General features: G+C 44.4%; 1 protein-coding gene and 1 long non-coding RNA gene across 3 annotated transcripts in view; both read right to left on the reverse strand.

Moving 5' to 3' along the window:
- Positions 1-18255, reverse strand: part of PDE8B (phosphodiesterase 8B) — a 300637-nt gene that overhangs the window by 244555 nt on the left and 37827 nt on the right. The gene's annotated exons all lie outside the window — the stretch shown is intronic.
- Positions 218-12524, reverse strand: LOC139440360 (uncharacterized). 2 transcript variants are annotated; one of them, XR_011650558.1, is made up of 4 exons: positions 12397-12524; positions 4829-5213; positions 2148-2695; positions 218-1341 (listed from the first exon to the last, which is right to left on the reverse strand). It is a non-coding gene; the product is annotated as an uncharacterized lncRNA (long non-coding RNA). The 2 variants fall into 2 exon arrangements; XR_011650555.1 differs by lacking the exon at positions 4829-5213 and having other exon boundaries at positions 12397-12521.

The raw sequence follows: 18255 nt of genomic DNA on the forward strand, positions 1-18255 counted from the left end.
GCACGTGAAGACAGCCCCACCCTCCTCAAGCAACTCCTACACTTGCGGGGCAGTTCAAGGTGAGATACCAGGACAGCTTCGGAGAAGCCCCTCTGGCTTCCCGCACTGCATTTCTGTACTATGTTTACCAAACTGACCGAGAAAAGTGACACGTAAGTGGAAGGCATCAAACGCCGAGTCAAGCCTATAACCTACAAGATGTTCCATAAAGTGCAGATCCAATTTTATTGGTGCTACGGGAAAGCTTTGTTTCAAAAACAAAACAAAACAAACAAGACATCCAAAGTAAATGCAGAGAAAATTCACTGACACCCATTTCTAAATATCCTGGAAGATTTCAGGTGACAGGAGCTGGTACTGCGCCACCTCTCCGGGCGTGGCTGTGCTTGTGTTTCTTGGTTTTTAAATCCTCAGACCGTGGGTTTACTAACTGGGGAGGTCTTAGGCCTCTCTTATCAGGCCTCCACATCAGAATCCTGAATAACAAACATATTCTGAACTGAGTATAAGGAAGTTGAGATTTCTCTCGGGTCAGAGGCTGAAAAACGTTGATGAAAAGCTGGCTACAGGAGGCCCTAATGAAATAGCAGTGGGTCTGTGAGGACCCAGGCAGAGGTCTCATTGCCTGGTGCGGGCCCACGTTAGAGACACTGTCTGGATTTGAGGCTGTGGAAGGTAATGGAGGGAGACTTGTTATCCAGTGGAATTCAGCCCTAGTCCAGCAGCAGAGCCAGGAGCTCCGTCCACGTGCTGGACACACACCATTCTCTCCTTCATCCCAGGTATGCCCCAAAGGCTGCTTCTGCACACGGGACACAACTGCCTGTGCTCCAGCGTCCCCCAATTGCTCCGGCCATTCCTTCCAGACCCAACTCTGCTCCTAAACCTGCCCAGCCCCTGGGGGCAGAAGGAGTGGGGTCCCACCAGTGCTTGAACAGTGGAGTGGTCCCTGCACAGGCGATTCTGGGCCAGGAAGCTGGAACCACGCTCCCAGTGCTTGAGCCCAACTTCATGCCCAGACAGCAACCAGGGCTCTGTGCCAAGGCTGCTGTGCGGCCTCACTGCTCCCTGGCCTCCCTCCAGCACCCATGGCAGGAAGGAACAGCCTGTCACCAGTGGAGAGCAGGCAACTAAATGCCTTGAGCTCTGACTCCTCGGGCAGACGTGCCCTGTGGGAGCATGCTCCCTTTTGCCCTTTTTAATGGTTAGTTCAGAGGTTCAAAGGAGGGGCAGGCAGGTGGGAAGATAGAAATAGACACCAATCCTGTAGGGACTCTGGCTTCAAATTTAAGACACTGTTTTCCAGGCTCAGGCACAAATTCACTTGTCATCACTCAGGTCCTAACAGAGGAAAAAAATACAATGGAAAATTAGATCCTGTGTCACAATGTCATGGGTATAAATAAAATGAAAGGCAAGCTTGACGTCAGTAATGAGGATTCTCACATTCCACTTCACTTCCTCATCATGAAATATGCAGCTCAGTTTACCCCCTTGGGTGGTGGGAACGGGCTAGTGTACACAGGTGGGGGCTCTGATGCTGTGGGGACCACGTTTCTTTCTCCCTCAAGATTCTGCAGGAGCCCTGGGCCAACAGTCCCACTGGCTGGGCCTCACCCCCCTGTGCTGGGCATCTCCCAAGTGTGCAAGTGGCATTCGTCACAGATGTCACAATCCTTCCACTCATGCCCTCAGCCTCCCCCAGCCTACATTCTCCCACCCAGATGTCCTTTCTCAGACACAGCCAGCTTGTCCCTTCACCAGACTTCCTGGGGATAGGTTGAGGGGATGTTACTCTTTCTGGAGAAGAGAAAGGAGGATGCAGGAGGGGAGAGCATGTGTCCCCTTGCAAGGGACAGGGCTGGGGTAGATGGTGGCCTCTGCTGCCCCCTTAAGCTAGATGTGCCACTGCAAAGTGGTGGGCAAATCAGCATTGGGACATAGATTCCTATTTTAGCCATACTAGGGAACAGGGTGATCTGCAGCAACCCCATGATCAATAATTCGGTGGTACAATGTCCACCCCCCCAGAAGAGAGATTTACAAAGTTCTCTCTTTGTAAATCTACGTATTCCTCTACTAGACTTTTCTTAAAGTGGTAGGTATCCCTGTACCCCAAAGCCAAAAATAGATATGGTCTGCCGTACAATCGAAGACACCTTTGTCATCAAAGGCTGTCTGACTGCAAAGCACGCTGAGGAATGTCGACAAGCAGTGCCACACTGCTGGATAAACTGATAACTGTTGGTACAGGTACCGGGGCTGGTGTCCGCCGTCCTCTGGCTTTCTGTCTCGACTCTTAGGGTGTGGCATTGCACCTGGGATAGCTGTGGCGTCTCTTCCCAATTCACACACTGCGAGTCAGACATCGGATGTTGACTCTTTGTTCTGGAATCAATACATTCAACAAGCATTTGTGGGACTCTCCTCTGTGCTGGGGACTGTCCTGGCCCTGAGGATGCCCCAACTCTGGGCGCCTCTAGTCTGATCTGTGAAGGACATGGTTAGCAGCTGTGGAGTGGAGGGAAAAGAGAGTGACCTTTCATGTCCAATCGGTAAATTTAAAGCACATGTCCACCACTTCCTGGCTCCTGGCTTTGCCGCCCTCAGAGGTTCCCAAGCATGAAGCAGCCAAAGAAAGGTGCCGCAGTGCGGGCCCGCCCCCTCCCGCACTCTCCAGCACTTCGACTGCTGCCTGGAAAGAAGGAACAAAATGGGAACGAATATTACTGTTGCGTAGACACAGGAGGTAGTGTTCATTCTCTCCCCCACCTTACACATGAACACACACACACACAGGCATGCACTTTAACCTGGCTTTAGATAGGTGTGATTATTCCGGGTCACAAATTACAGTGTTATTTTTAGGGCTAGATTTCTAACTCTGCTCCACTCAGGAAGAAGTAGATTGGATTGATAATGGACAAAAATAGCATTTGGTCATTTTCTTCTCCATGTGTACTCAGTGGGGCAGGATTTGGTCGTGCCTACACCTCAGGCACTTCTCATTTTGTGTCCCATTACGGCCGCTGAGGACAGCTCTATGGCCTAAATTCTGAGAGACCTATTTTATAAGATGTGTTTCTGAGACACAGAAGGTTTTTTCCTTTACCATAAGAATCTCATGAGGGAACACTGTTCTTCAAAAATTGAGCCAGAACTGGCCCAGGGCAGAACTGCGAAGTGCAAGGAGTTGGTTTCTTCCCATCATCTCTCCTGCTTCCTCTCCCCAACCTTAGCATCCAGCATCCAAATACCACACATGGCTTCCAGAACCTTCTATGACAGTCTCTGACTGTTTTGACACTGTCCAAGCTTTCATCTTCCTTACATCTCAGAACCCACTCTTCCTCTTACCCTTCCTGCGCAGATCTCCTATCTGCTAGATGGATATGGGTTAACTGTGCAGTGAATGGAAATTTTATTCCAGCAGGGTGAAGGTTTGGGGTTTTTCGATTTGTTTGTTTTATTCTTTGTTGTTGTGATAGTTAAAGAAGCCCAGCTGTTGGTCTCAGACCCATTTTAGGCTCCTCTCCTGCCAGGGGAGGGAAAAGTAGGAGGCAGAGGCCTTGTACTCTCCTTAGAGGCTGAACATTCCCCCCACACACTGAGTGATTGGGTCTTCTGCTGCGGACCAGGGTGTGCTGGAGTCAGCTTGTACTGGCTCACAAGAGCCTAGTGTCAAAATCTCAGGAATTCTGCCAGGTGGTTGTTGAACACTGCCATTATTACAAGTTAAATTAGGCATAAAATAAAATAAATTATATTAAAAACAAAGGTAACCGATGCTTAGACCACATTACTTCCTAATCCTTTCATTACTCTCCCTTTTACTATGCACTTGAAGTTATTTACGTCCATTGGACCTGTATGGGGAGAATACTACACCTCATGTTACTGCATCTCTCCTCCCAACTCCTTGTTCAATGACATCACACTGGTAGCTTTAACTTAGCCATGGTGGGTGGGAGTATTTACACCAGAGAATTTGGTAAACTCTACAAATCAGGGCTTTATTTATTGCTCTTTCCCCTAAACCAATTATTAAGCTTTAATCGGCATACCACTATTATGCCCCCACAGTGGGCTCAGGACCAGGCCTGTAGTCAGCTAGGAGTGCTAATAATCCAACTTCACAGATGTGAGGGGAGGCCTGCAGAACCCCCAAAGCTCTGCCTCCGCCTTCCCAAAGCCACTTTGCCTAGACAACTTCTGACACCCTCAAGTCACTCTGCTGCATACTGCCCCCACCAGGGATACCTGTGCCTTCCCCATTCACACGTGCTCTCGCAGTCGACACACTCTGCTTGGGGTGAACTGCTAACTGCAGTACAATTCTGGGGATTCTGAGAATCTGCTAGCCTAGGGATGGGGGTGGGGGTTCTGCTTATGAGGGAGGAAGCAGCAGCCAATGGAATGCTGTGGGTATAAGGTTACTGGGCACACCATCTCTGACCATTTGGTCCCATAAGTTGACTTCAAAGCTGGGAGATGTTTGGTTTACACTCTAGACTTTTTTTCTTTTTCTTTTTCTTTTTCTTTTGGCAGACACAAACTGGAAGAGTTGGGTGAAGGGCTAAGGAAGTATAAGTCAACCTATAGCATAGACCTCTGGCTTTTAAGACACTTACCTTTTATTTCCCCAAAGTGAGTGAGTCCAAGAGAATTATCCTTAAAGGAATAAACAGTGTTTTACACTTTAAAAGCCCTATCACATTTATTATTACATACAGCGTTTAGAATAACACTGTGAGATGGGTGTAACACACACATTACGAGTCCTATTATTATCAAAAGGGACCCTAGATACAGATGCTGCCTAACTTACCACCGCCTGCTGCCTAGTTTGCGAAAGAGCTGGAATTAGGTGCCACAGTGCCAGCTGGTTTTGAAAATGTCATCCTTACAAAGGCAGGAAGCATGACGTGCCAATTGCTTTAACTGGAAGTCAACCAAGTGAACACATGTGCTGTCCTCTCTCTCCCTCCTCCAAGGACTCTCGTGCTAGCCTTCCACCTGACTCCATGGCATTGAGCTATTTAGAGATGTATCCTGGCCATGTAGACGACTTATTTACTAGAAAGTGAGATTAGAGGTTGACCTTCAGTGTCCTTAACAGATGGTACCAGAGTACAAAGAAGAAGACACAAGGCCATGGGACCACAAGGCCACGCGGTCACCCTGGAAAGCCGGAAGTGCTGAAGAAGCTCTGCCTGTAAAACAGGGTATGGAGCTCTTAGAATGTGACTCCACACACCGTAAACACCCAGACTCTTTGCAATGAGACCCTGGTTTATTAATTCCTTACAAAAAAACTGGATAACATTGAACCTTATTAATTTGCTGGCCAATTGGGGGTAAAGGAGAGAGTACAGCTTTTGCAAAACAGCTGCTTACCCCGTCCTTGGGCCAGACCCAAGGAACTGGGGAAAAGAAACTCCTTATTATATCCTTGTGAGAGTTTTTGTTTTACATGCTGTGACTGGAAAACTTTGTACCAAACTGTTAATAGTGGTTAAGGGGAAATGAAATTGTTGTTTTTTTTACCAAAGTCCCACTATCCACAAACAGATTTCAGTTGATAACCACCTTTTTTCACTCTTTCTTATACTTTCAAAGGCACAATAACACCTTACATTTATAAAGCATGTCAGCCTTTGCAAAATGTTCTTATCTGATACTTAAACTGAGCCATGTGAACACCCTATGCAGAAATCCCATCATTAAAGAAACTAAAGCAAAATCTCCCAAAAGAAGAAAGAAACAGAGAGAGAGAGACACTGCACTGAGGAGAGAGGGACTACTACGCAAGCCTATCTCCGATGCCCTTGCCTTCTGAGTGGCTGTGTTCGTTTAGGAACCTCATAAATATTATTCCTGACCCTTGTGCCTGCCACAACATTGAGTTCAGAAGGGATTCTGCTTGTCTTTGTCTTGGTGTTTATTTACGTGCCTGCCTTATGGGTAAAATCAGTGGTGAATGGTTACTTTGAAAGGGAAGACAGAAATTATTTTCATGTACATTTCCCATGAGTAAGATTAGTGCTCCCATTTAATCTGTCTTCCTTATTTGAAGTCAAGAATATTTAGTCCTTAGGTCTCGTTAAAGCAAATATGGGAATCACCTCTTTGTGCAAATAAAGTCAATTACTACAAACAACTATTGTGAATGGTTAATAAATCTTTGAGGGGCTACTTTTAGATTTGTACCCCACAGATGGCAATTTATAAATCAGACCCCTGCAATTTGAAAAAGTGACTCATTTTCTCTCTACTCATTGGTAAAATCAGGGTCACTGAATATTGGACGGTAATGGGTTAGCTTCCTGTTAGCTTTAATACTCCTGTTTGTGCGTTATTCTCACCAAGTAAACGTGACTTCAATGTTAAAATCAAAAATATTCTCACAGGTGACAGGAGTGTTAATTAACTTGATCTTGGTGATCCTTCCACAATATATATGTGTATCAAATCATTACATGATATTTTTAAAATATATAATTATATTTTCAGTTATTCTTCAATAAATTGGGGGGAGGGAGAAAAAATGAATATTCATACTAACCCCCCCCAAAATCAAGATGGTTTGGTGGGGAAAGGTAGGCTAGCTGGGAGAATATAATTAGATTTAACAAATCTTTGAGGAAAAGAGGGAGAAAAAGAAAAAGCAAGGGGGAAGGGGAAGAGAGAGAGAGAGAGAGAAGACAGTATTCATGGGGTACAAAGCAGAAACGGTATTAGCCCTGCTAAGAGTTTCCATTGTTCCCAGGGCCGGAAACCAGAAGGAAAGGACAAGAACTGACCCAAGTATCTATAAATATTTTAATATTTAATAAACATGCTGTTTTATATTGTGGGAGTGGGAGGATGGAATATCAATAAATGTTACCGGGATAATTTGCTAACATTTTTGAAAATGAATTCAAATAGAGTAAACACTTACAATGTTTTTATTTTACATTCAATTTTAATTTTAGGTTTAAACTTTAATGTTATAAAAATACCAGACAATCACAAATGAATAGGTGCATAAAGTTCTTTAACTTCCCGCTGTAATTTGCAGCAGCCCATTACTGACCTCCAAGTTGCTCTTGCATTGTTTCAAAGGAATTCAGCATGTCTCCTCACCAGCAGGAAAACCGCAAGTCAAATCCTACCTCCTCCCTTAAGCCTCCCTGATTACCCCACTCTGGAATGGCCTCTCTCTCATTATCCCTACCATTCGTATCGCCAATACCCATTCCGGTTTGCTTTGCGGCAGCTTGTCTTGTGTTGCCTTGAATGACTATACGCTTTTTAGCATCAGGGTTGACTCTGTATGTTCACATCTTTCCTCCCCACAGACCTGTTGTACGTTTCTTTATGTCCCACACAGTGCTAGGCAGAGTAGCCTAGTGTCTCAGAGTCTGCGTTCCAGCGTCAGGGCACGAATTTCCACTCTGCCACTTACTAGCAGGGTGACCTTGAAAAGTGACTCAGCCTTTGTGTATCTTCCTCATCTATCAAATGAAGGCAAAAGTGGCACCTTTTCCCGAAGCTGTTGGAGGGTTGAGACGAATGCATGGCAAGTGTTTAGCACAGCGCCTGAGACGTGGTAAGTGCTATTATACACATGTCAACTATTAGTATGTACATAAGTGCTTAGTGAACACCCACTGATTGAATGGCTCTGGTGGAGAAGAACATTAAATAAATAGAGAGAGGGCTGCTCTAGAGTGGTCTGAACCCCTAGCTGTCCTGAAAAGAGGAAGCAGAAACCTGGAGACCTCATGCCACAGGCTCCCGGGGCAGGGCAGGTATCATCGTGGCACCTAGGGTCTGGGTGAGGAGGAACAAGTGTGGGGAAGAAAGTGCACGACTGAGGTTTCGTGACACAAATAAGTTATTCGAAAATTAATGAAGTCAAGGAATACTGGGCACCTGTTGTGTGCCAGAAAAATAAGAAATTTCTTTTCTTGGAGTAGATTAAGAGTATAATATCTAGGGTGTGCCCTCCTCTCTCCATATCCACCCGTGAAGCTGTGACAGTTCAAGCTTCCATGGCTTCTGATATGACTCTTTGTGATTGTCTCTTAACAGGTTTCATGTCCACCCTGGTCCTTTTTTTTTTTTTTTTTTTAACCAATCTGTACTGAGTAGAATTAGGAGAGTTTTCTAAAATACCTGAACATTTTATTCCCTTTCTCAGCATCGTTAGGAGCTCCCTGCTGCCAGGCTCACCTGTCCCCCCTAGATCTCTACACAGAAGTGTCTCATACCTCCCATACACTCGGGACATACTCTTCCCTGGATATCTACCTAGCAAATTTCTTCTTTCCCTTTAGGAACCAGCTCAGGTATCGGCTATCTTCCAGAGCTTACCCAGAAATACAGAAACCACATTCTGTATTCAAATATCGGGAATGCAAGTTAGGGGGTTGGTTGCACAGGTGATAGGAAAACTGAACCACCAACCAGGACATGGTGAGGCAAGCCAGAGCTCATTAGCAGCAAGCAGCTGCCGCCACTCCAGGGTTGGAGGGGCAATCGGAGGAGGTCACCAGAGCCCAGGGGCTGTGACCACCCTCTAAAGCTGGACCACAGAGGGCCTGCCAAGTAGGAGATGGATCACAGTGGACACCCAGATGCTTTGAAGATTTTGAAGACACAACTCAAGGCAGAGAATAGATGAGATGCCTTGACTTTTCGTTCTTGCCTTCCCTCCAGTGAGTCACCAGTGCCTCTCATGGACAGACCAGCAGAAGCCAGCTGATACTGAACCTGCAGGGGTTCCCTGTGCCTCCACCCCCAGAGCAGAGCAGGGCAGAGGGACAGTGAGAGTTGGAGCTGCCCTCCTTTCTGACTCCCTGAGGCGACTGTCACCTTCTTTTCTCTGCTCCTGCAATTCTGATCCTATCGTTTTATAGCCTTGATCCTCTGGGCTATGATTCCTATGTTTACAAGTCTGTTTTCCTTAACAGATTGTGGTAAGACCATGAGCTCATTCATCTTGGTATCCTCAGCTCCTGGCATAATTCACAGTGCATACTAGGCATTTAATTTTGTTGGATATTTACTGAAAGGAAACTCCTGGGGTCACTCCAGTTAGCTCTTCTCTTCCGTCTCCTTGTTTGATTTACCTACCTGGATGGTCTGAACCCTCAGCACGTAAAGATAAACAAGAAGTGAGCTTGGGGTCCAACTCTCAGGGTCTGTAATCCATAGCCTTGCACAGATTTAAAAACTCGCAACAACAAATCACAGTAATTATTTATACTCAGAGCGCCTTCAACTTATCAACCTTCTACCTTCCCATAGCTACATGAAAATTACCCATGGAAATTCTCCCAAATCTCGAGATACCTTCCCTCTACCACCCAAGAAGTTTCTAGGCCACCTCTTCCCTGCTGTTACGTTAATCAGTGTGCTCAGGGTAAACAAACTAATTTTGAAATCAGCTTAAGCAAAACATAATTAGGAAGATGAATTAGCTGCCCCCCCCAATTACATAATGAATGCCCAAGGAGAAATTATTTTTATTCTCCACCATTTTTATTTGTGTAATGTTTTCTCTTCCATCATTGCAGATGATACTTGGTTCATCTCTGGCAGGGAAATAACCAGAGAACTGAACTTCTGACCTTGATTGTCTGTACAATGATTACCAAAAGAGAAAAATGAGCTTTTTTGTTTTTCTTATCTTGAATTTATAACACCAGCCTAGTGGCATAGGAAGGGGGAATACAGGAAAAGACAGACCCCTGTAATTATAATCAAACAATCAGTGTTCAACTCTTGGTTCTGATTTATTGCTACAATCACGGGCAAGTTAGGTAACCTCCGAGAAAGCAGTTTCTTCACACGTGAAATGAAGGTGACTGACAGTAACAACTACTTCAGTGACAAGGCGAGCCACATGAGCTTCCTATCTGGTCCTAAGCACTTCCTATGAATTAATTCCTTTCATCTTTCCCACAAGACTTCACGAATTACCTAGTATTTTCCATTTTACACCCAAGGAAACAGGCACAGAGAAATGAGTAACATACTCAAAGGGCTGTAAAAATTGAGTGTGACTTTTTACATAATAAGTGCGAACTTCTTTTTCTTTACAAGTCCCCTCCCCTCCAACCCCCTGCCAAATTGACTAATCTTTACAGAAACTTTTTCTTATTGAGGCTCCTTGGTCAAGAGGCCTGGATCCTTCACTTCTAGCTCTGTATTCACTGTACTCTGTGCCTCAGTTTCCCCCTGTGTAAAAATGAAACATCACACTACATCACATTAAAAAAAAATTGTTGCCAATGTTTCAAAATCAGATTTTTTCCCCCTCTCTCTTTTACACACACACATTCACAGATCTTAGGTTTCTCTTGAAAAATGGACCCATCTGGCCACATGGGCTCTTATTCCCACAGGTAATCATTCACCTCAAGTTGAGTGCGGCCACCTCCTTTTACAAGGGGCAAATATTCCTTGCCATAGTCCCCATTTCTCACAGCTTTATGCAGACAGGTGAGCCTGCAGCCTCTGGACTCAATGATCATCAAGGCCTCCCCTGTCTACCACTGGAAGTCCATGATTCCCTAACACTAGAAAGCATTTCCCAGAGGAGTTACCCACTGTAGGGCACCACAGATTTTCACGGAATGTTGTCACATAGGGTGACCAATTCATCCCAGTCTAACTGGGACTCCCCCCACCCCATCTCTTCAGACTGAAAGTTGTGCATCCCAGGAGATTCCTTGGCCCCTGGCAACCAGGTGGGTCACCCTAGGTGTCACACCACAAGATCTCCCCTACAGCGGCCCCTCCCAACTGGGAAATGAGGACTCCATCCACATTGCACCCCCGGGTTCCTCAGTCTCCTTGGGCAACTCTTCAGTGCTAGGAAAGCATGCCTAGCATGCCCGCACTGGGCACTGGGTGGGAGGCAGCACTGGGAGAGGCTAAGTGAGAGGGCCTAGACCCAGGCCTTACGGCTGGTTCTCCTGATGGGGCTCCATATAATGTTAGGTAGGTCACTCATGCTCTGGGCCTCTCTCTGTTCTGCCATTAATTCAACAAACATTTATTAAATACCTTCCTTGTGCCCAGGCGTCATCCTAGGCAGTGAGGATACAGCAGTGAATAAGCATGAACAAGTCCTTGACCTTAAAAGAACTCACATGTGGAAGAGAAAAAGACACTAAATCAAGTAAATGATATCTGGCAGAATTTCAGGTGGTAATAACGCCATAAAGGAACCATCGGCTATAGACTAAAGAAAGCAAAGTCCACAGGACCACAGGGGCCACCAGCAATTCTGGTGGGCGCCAAGGAGGACCAGAAATGTGTCGCAATTCTACCTCGTCACTCATTTTGTACAGTATGAAGTTCTTAATTTGGGGGTTTTTTGATTCAGGAGATATATGTAACAATTTAATTTTTCTATTACAAAATCTTTAATTCTCAGTGATATCAATAATGGCTACAATCCATATCAATATCAAATCTGGTTTTTATACAAATGCATTGGAAAGTTATCAAGTCAAATCCACCCAAACAACAACACAGAAGTTGGGGAAAAAGAGAGGCCAAGCTTATTAGCAAATCTGACGATTTTATTAAACAAAGTGCAGCCGGAGAAAGGAAGGTGCTGAAGCCAGAGGCATAAAAGTGAATGAATGAATGAATGAATAAATGAGCAAGCTATCCAATACCTGTTCCCCTCGCCCACAAAACAGCTGTATGCTGTCTCAATAAAGGAAGTAACCACTTTATAACATTAAATAAGAGAAGTAACTACAGTATGTCATTCACTGCATAAACAGGTACTGAGTACCTACTATTGTATGTGCCAACGCTGTTATAAATGATGAAAGAAGGTGATACTTGGGAAGTTCAACATGTTTTTGTATTTAAAATAACCCTCACTTATTTTTCTGATTATAAGGTAATAAATTGCTTTTTATAATTTCAAAGCTTCAAAAAGTAATAAAAGTCATCCTTTAAGCCAGGGGCGTGGGAAGGGGAGAGGGGATGCCCTCAGACCAAAAAGTGCTGCTTTAAGCAATCCACTCTGCTTACATAATAGGAGGCTCAGAAGTGAAGGCCTGTGGAGTAACCCCTTTTGTCCTCCCATCAAATAAGCAGGAGATTTCCTCTGGAAGAGCCCTTGCAGGCCCCTTCCCCTCCCTGATGCCAACACCCCAGCCCTGCAGAGAAAGGCAGTGCCGTCCCAGGTCTGGACTGGAGGACAGAGTAGGGGGTGGGGATGGACAGGCTCGGGCTCTCTAAGGGGATCAGCAAGCTTCTGGAGCTTACACTACGTGCGTCATAGCAGCTGATCCAGGCCATGCCCCAGACCTGCACTCCGCCAAATGAGCTTTGCTAACAAGCCTGGGAGAAAAGCTTCCCCTGTGTGAGGCTACATACCCACATGGAAGTCCAGCAGTCTGCGGCTGCTCTCAGCCAGGCGGATTAAAATTGTGCCCGTCCATCCTGAGCACTGTACCGAGAGAGTCTCCAAAGCTGGGAGCCGGGCACACCTGCCTGTCTACACCCTGCTCTGAGGACTTCACAAAGAGTCCATTGTGCACTATCTAATCTAAGACAGAATCAACACACCCATGTGGCCATTCACCCCACCAGTTTTGGCCAGTTGTTCGGAGCAAATGCTGGTTTTATGGAAGCAAACATTTTCAGTTAACAGGAAATGCCAATGGGAGCCCAAGTCAGGCACGGTATTTGTAGGTACCTGTAACCTGGGTCCTTATGCTTGGAAGAAGAGGGAAATTAGCTTCGTGTGTTACCCATTAGCCACTCGGATTTACTGGTTTCCAGTCACAGAAGGGAGAACTAGAGGAAGAGTGACAGGAAGAGAGAATTCAGGTTCTGCTTTTATTCAGTCATTTCCTAAACATCAGTTAAGTCTCTACTGTATGCCGAACAGTGTGCTCTCCACCTGGGGAGAGCTTAGCTTCAGATGGAGCCATTCAGGGCTCACAAAATCAAAAACTGCCAGAGCCGGAAAATAACACACAAATGAGGGGACCATGTTTATGCCACTCCACAGCTCCAGCTGCTTGTTGCCATAAGGGCTACAAGCCAATTTTGTCAGCTTTTCTGAATTTTCAAGAGAAATTAGAAAACAGGGTTTTTATGTAAAATCTTTTAACTTCTAAGTATAGGCTGGAATTTTAAAATAAAAACAAAAAAACACCCTGCATGGACAAAACCAATCCAGTCCCCAAGCCTTCAACTATAGTTTCTGCATTAAAGACAGAGAGGGATAGTGGTTAAGAGTAAGGTGCCTGGAAGGGGTAAGCAGGGTATCTGGCTCTACCCCCGCTTGCTGTGTGACCTTGGGTAAGTTACCTAACCTCTCTGTGCCTTACTTCTTCATGCATAATATGAGTATGATAAAGTACATTGTAGACTTAAGTGAGAGAATATGTGTTCATGCCTGATACATAGCTCAATAAACGTGAGCTATTATTTTCACAAGTTACCTGGCCTACTCTCCCAAAGATCTCTTTAAAATGGCCTGGACAGTTGAACATTTAATCATGCTGTGTGCTTCCTGAGACAGGAAGCTCATGGCTTCTTAGGGAATAGCAGCTGTATAACAGTCCCCAAATCTCAGTGGCTTAATTCAATGTATAGTCATTTATTGCTCATGTCCCAGTCCAATGTGGCCAACACATGGGGTGCTTTATTCCACCCTATGCTCTGTGGATCCATGCACCTTCTATCCGTGGCTCTGCCATCCCCCAGGACCTTCCCAGATCCTCTCTGCTTTCAGCTTGCTAAAAGAGAGATTGGGGTGTATCAGGTATATCACACTTGCACATTGCATTTGCTGCCAGAATCCTATCACAAAGCCCAGGCTAGTTGAAAGAAAGTTTGGACATGAAGTGTTCCGCTGCATCCAGGAAGAGAGAACAGTTGGTGAACATCTGGACAATCTGCAGACTCGGAACGTCTGCTGGTTGGTCCCAGTCTTGCCCTTTGGTGCAACACACGCAGGACAGCAGAAAGACACAAGCTGTGCGTAGTTCCAATATTTGCTAGCTTTGGACCCTGGGCAAGTTCCTTGAACTCTCCTGTGCCTCTTTCCTCATTTGAAATACAAAGATAGTCACTACCTCCCTGGGTTGTTGTAAGGATGAGATAAGATAATGTAAGTGCTAGTAGGAGCTAGTTCATTATCTTATCTCATCCTTACAACAACTCAGGGAGGTAGTGACTATCTTTATGTTTCAAGAGTTTAAGGAACTTGCCCAAGGTCCAAAGCTAGCAAGTACTGGAACTGAGATTCAAAGACTTATTTCTCAAAAGAAGCTTTGCAGGCTAGAAGGGACTGGCAAGTACTCAAAGTGGTGAAAAGCAAGGACCTACAACCTAGATTACTCTATCCAGCAAAGCTATCATTTAGCATGGAAGGGCAGATAAAGTGCTTCCCAGACAAAGTAGAACTAAAGGAGTTCATCATCGCCAAGCCATTATTACATGAAATGCTAACTTATTTAAGAAAGAGAAGATCAAAATGATGAACATTAAAATTCACAACTATCAATAATTTAATCCAAATAACAAACTAAGCAAACAAGCAGAACAGGAACAGAATCACAGATATGGAGATCATTTGGGGGGTTATCAGTTGAGAGTGGGGAAGCAGGAGAATGGGGAAAAGGTGCAGGGATTAAGAAGGACAAATTAGTAAATACAAAATAGACAGGGGGATGTAAAGAACAGTATAAGTAATAGAGTGGCAAAGAACTTACATGCATAACCCATGGACAGGAACTAAGATGGGGATTGCTGGAGAATATGGGGGTATCAGGTGGAGGGAGACAAAGGGGAAAAAACTGGGATAACTGTAATAGCATAATCAATAAAATAGATTTTTAAAAAGATAATATATATGTTAACATACCACAAATATCCAGTACATAACCTAGAAGGGGCTCAATTAATGCCAGTGTCTCCTCTTTCACAAGAATGCTTTCCAGGTATTTAAAGATAACTATGATTTCTTCTTTAAGTTTTTCTCTTCTCCTGGTTTCCTAGGCTATTTTCATTGTTTTTATATGATGTCATTGCCAACCCCTTCGCTCTCCTGATGGCTGTTCCATGGTCATACCCCAGTTTGTGGAGAGACTGAGTGTGATCTCTGTCTTAGTTTAGGTTTCTCTGAAAGCAGAACCTGAGACAGGACACAGGCACAGATAATTTGGGGGGTGGGGGTAATCTTAGCAAACAGAAGTGAAGGGGTAAGGGAGAAAAGTCAATACATGAGCAGGTTACAGCTGTGGGCAACTGGAGTTCAATGCCATAGCGTGCTGAGGAACCATGTAGAGGCACCTTAGAATTGTCCCACATTCTCTATCCTGTAGGATGGGAAGGGTGAGCCATTTGTCCCTGATATCCTTTTCTCACTGGTTCAGGGCTGCCTCCAACCCAGGGGTGCTAAGTGCCTTTCAATTATGGGTTGTGCCTACATGTAGCTGGGCAGGCTTCCCAAACTTCTGGAAAGCAAAGGTGAGGGACACTGTGACATGAGCTTGTACAGATGCTGGCAAAGTGCATAGCAATGTCCACCTCAGCCACCTTGAAAGGCGGTGGCTGGAGGATGTGACTCAGTACATCGTAAGCTCTGCTATGATGCCTCCAGCAAAATTGGAAGGGTCTACCCCACCAAATGTTCATAGAGGTTGTGGCTGGATATAAGGATTGTAGTGATAGTTATTTTATCTTTATCACTTTTGTTTTTGTTTCCTCAAGGAAGGTGTGATGGCCAGAAATAAATACTATGATCCAAGAGAGGGTCTGACCAGTGCAGAATGCAGGATATAATAGTTTATTAAAAGACTGGAGGTAAAGGAAGTTGAACAACTGCTTATATTCATAGATTAAATCATCCCACGAATAGAAAATCACAAGGAATCCACATACAAAATGCCTAGAACTAATAAATGAGGTTAGCAATGTTGCAGGATAAAAGATTAATATTCAAAAGTTAATTGTATTCCTATACTAGTAATGAGAAATCTGAAAATGCAATTTTAAAAAGTCTATTCACAAAGCATAAACAGAATAAAATACTTAAGAATAAATTTAGGTAAAGATGTTCATAGCAGTGTTATTTACAATAGCCAAGTGCTGGAAACAGCCTAAGTGCTCATCAGTAAATGAGTGAATCAAAAAACTGTGGTACATTTACACAATGGAATTCTATGCAGCAGAAAGAAAGAAAGGAGCTCCTACCCTTCATGACAGCATGGATGGAGCTGGAGAGCTGTATGTTAAGTGAAATAAGCCAGGCAGTGAAAGACAAATACCATATGATCTCACCTATAAGTGGAACCTAATCAACAAAATATACAAGTGAGCAAAATAGACCAGAGACATGGAAATAAAGAACAAACTGACAGTGACCAGAGGGGAGGGGGGAGGGAGATAACGGGGAAAGAAGGAGAAGGGTCAAGTCAAGGAACATGTATAAAGAAGCCATGGACAAGGACAACAAGGGGGAGGATTGAATGTAGGAGAAGGGGGGTGGGCAGGGCAGGGGAAAGCAATGGGGGTAAATGGGGACAACCATAATTGAACAACAATAAAAAATTGTTTTAAAAAGTACAAAACTAGTACACTAAAAATTATAAAGCTTTACTAAGACAAAAATAGTGAATAATCAAATAAATGGAGAAACAGTCTCATGTATGGATTGGAAGACTCAATATTGTCAAGATGGAAGTTCTCCCCAAACTGATCTATATATTCAACACAATCCCTATCACAATTCAAGCAGGACTTTTTGGTAAAAATTGACACGCTGATCCTGAAATTTATTTGGAAATCCAATGTATAATCAAAAGAATTTTGAAAAAGAACTAAGTTGAAAGACATATTTCTTGATTGAAAAATTTGCTATAAAGCCACTGAATCAATAGTGAGGTACTGGTGTGAGCACAGACATGCAGATCAGTGGGTGAGAATGGAGAGTTCCGACATAAACCTTCACATTATGGTCAATTTTTAACAAAGGTGCCAAAATAATTCAGTGGAGAACTGGAGAGGGTTTTTTTTCTTTTTTCCAGCAAATGATGCCAGGCCTATTACATATCCACATGCAACAACATGAACTTAGGCCTTTATCTCACTACACACACACACACACACTAAACTGGATCCTCTTTCAGTTTTTCAGGCTCCTGGGCCAGGTGTATGTGTTTTGCTCCATGATGAAGGACCCCAGTTCCTACAGGATACTCTTGTCAGCAAGGTCAAAGGCAACATGAACAAACACAGGTTTCAATCTGTTCTTGTGGGGTTCTGGCTTATGTTCATGGGGTACTGGCCTGCTTGTGATCTTCCCTTCCCGCCTTTCTGCCTATGGACTTCAAAGGTTTAACTGGGGTCAGATCTGCTTCCAAGTTCATGTAGCTATTAGAGCATTCGGTTTCTTGCAGGCTGTCAGGCTAAGAACCTCATTTGCTTGCTGAGTATCAGTTGGAAGCTGCCTTCAGCTCCTTGCTGCACGGCGCTCTCATATGGAAGTTCACAACATGGTAGCTTGTGACTGCTGGCAGGGACAGGGTGAGGGTTTGGGGGCTGGTGGGGTGGAGAAATTGCAAAAAAAAGAAAAACTCATGGACACAGACAACAGTGGGGGAGGGGGAGGAGGGCATGGGGGGTGATAAATGGTGATGGATGGAGACTTGACTTTGGGAGGTGAACACACAGCACAGTGTACAGATGATGTGTTGTGGAATTGTGCACCTGAACCCTGTATAATTTTGTCAACCAGTGTAACCCCAATAAATTCAATAGAAAGAAAATAAATAAATAAAATGCAAAAAATAAAAACAAAAATAAAAATATGGCAACTTGCTCCTTCAAAGCCAGCAAGGGAGAGAGGGTCTCCTAACAAGATGAATTACAGTCTTATGTAATGTAATTATGTACATATAATCACATACATCCCATTACTTTTGCAAATTCTACTGGTCAAAAGCAAATCACAGGTCCCATTCATATTCTAAAGGACTGGTGGCAAATGCAAGGCCTGTGGGCCAAATCCGGCCCTCCACCTTGATTTATCCGGCCCGGTACCTTGTTTCTACCTGGCGGCAGCGCTGAGCTCCTTTCCCCTAGTTAAGGAGTAGTTACATTTATACAGTCCTAAAGTTACATTTGGCCCTTTGAAGGCAACCATGAGGCTGATGTGGCCCTCGGTGAAACTGAGTTTGATACCCCTATTAAAGGAAGAGTTCAGACAAGGGCTGAAAC

Source organism: Desmodus rotundus, chromosome 1, assembly GCF_022682495.2.
Source record: "Desmodus rotundus isolate HL8 chromosome 1, HLdesRot8A.1, whole genome shotgun sequence".
NCBI classification, from domain to species: domain Eukaryota; kingdom Metazoa; phylum Chordata; class Mammalia; order Chiroptera; family Phyllostomidae; genus Desmodus; species Desmodus rotundus.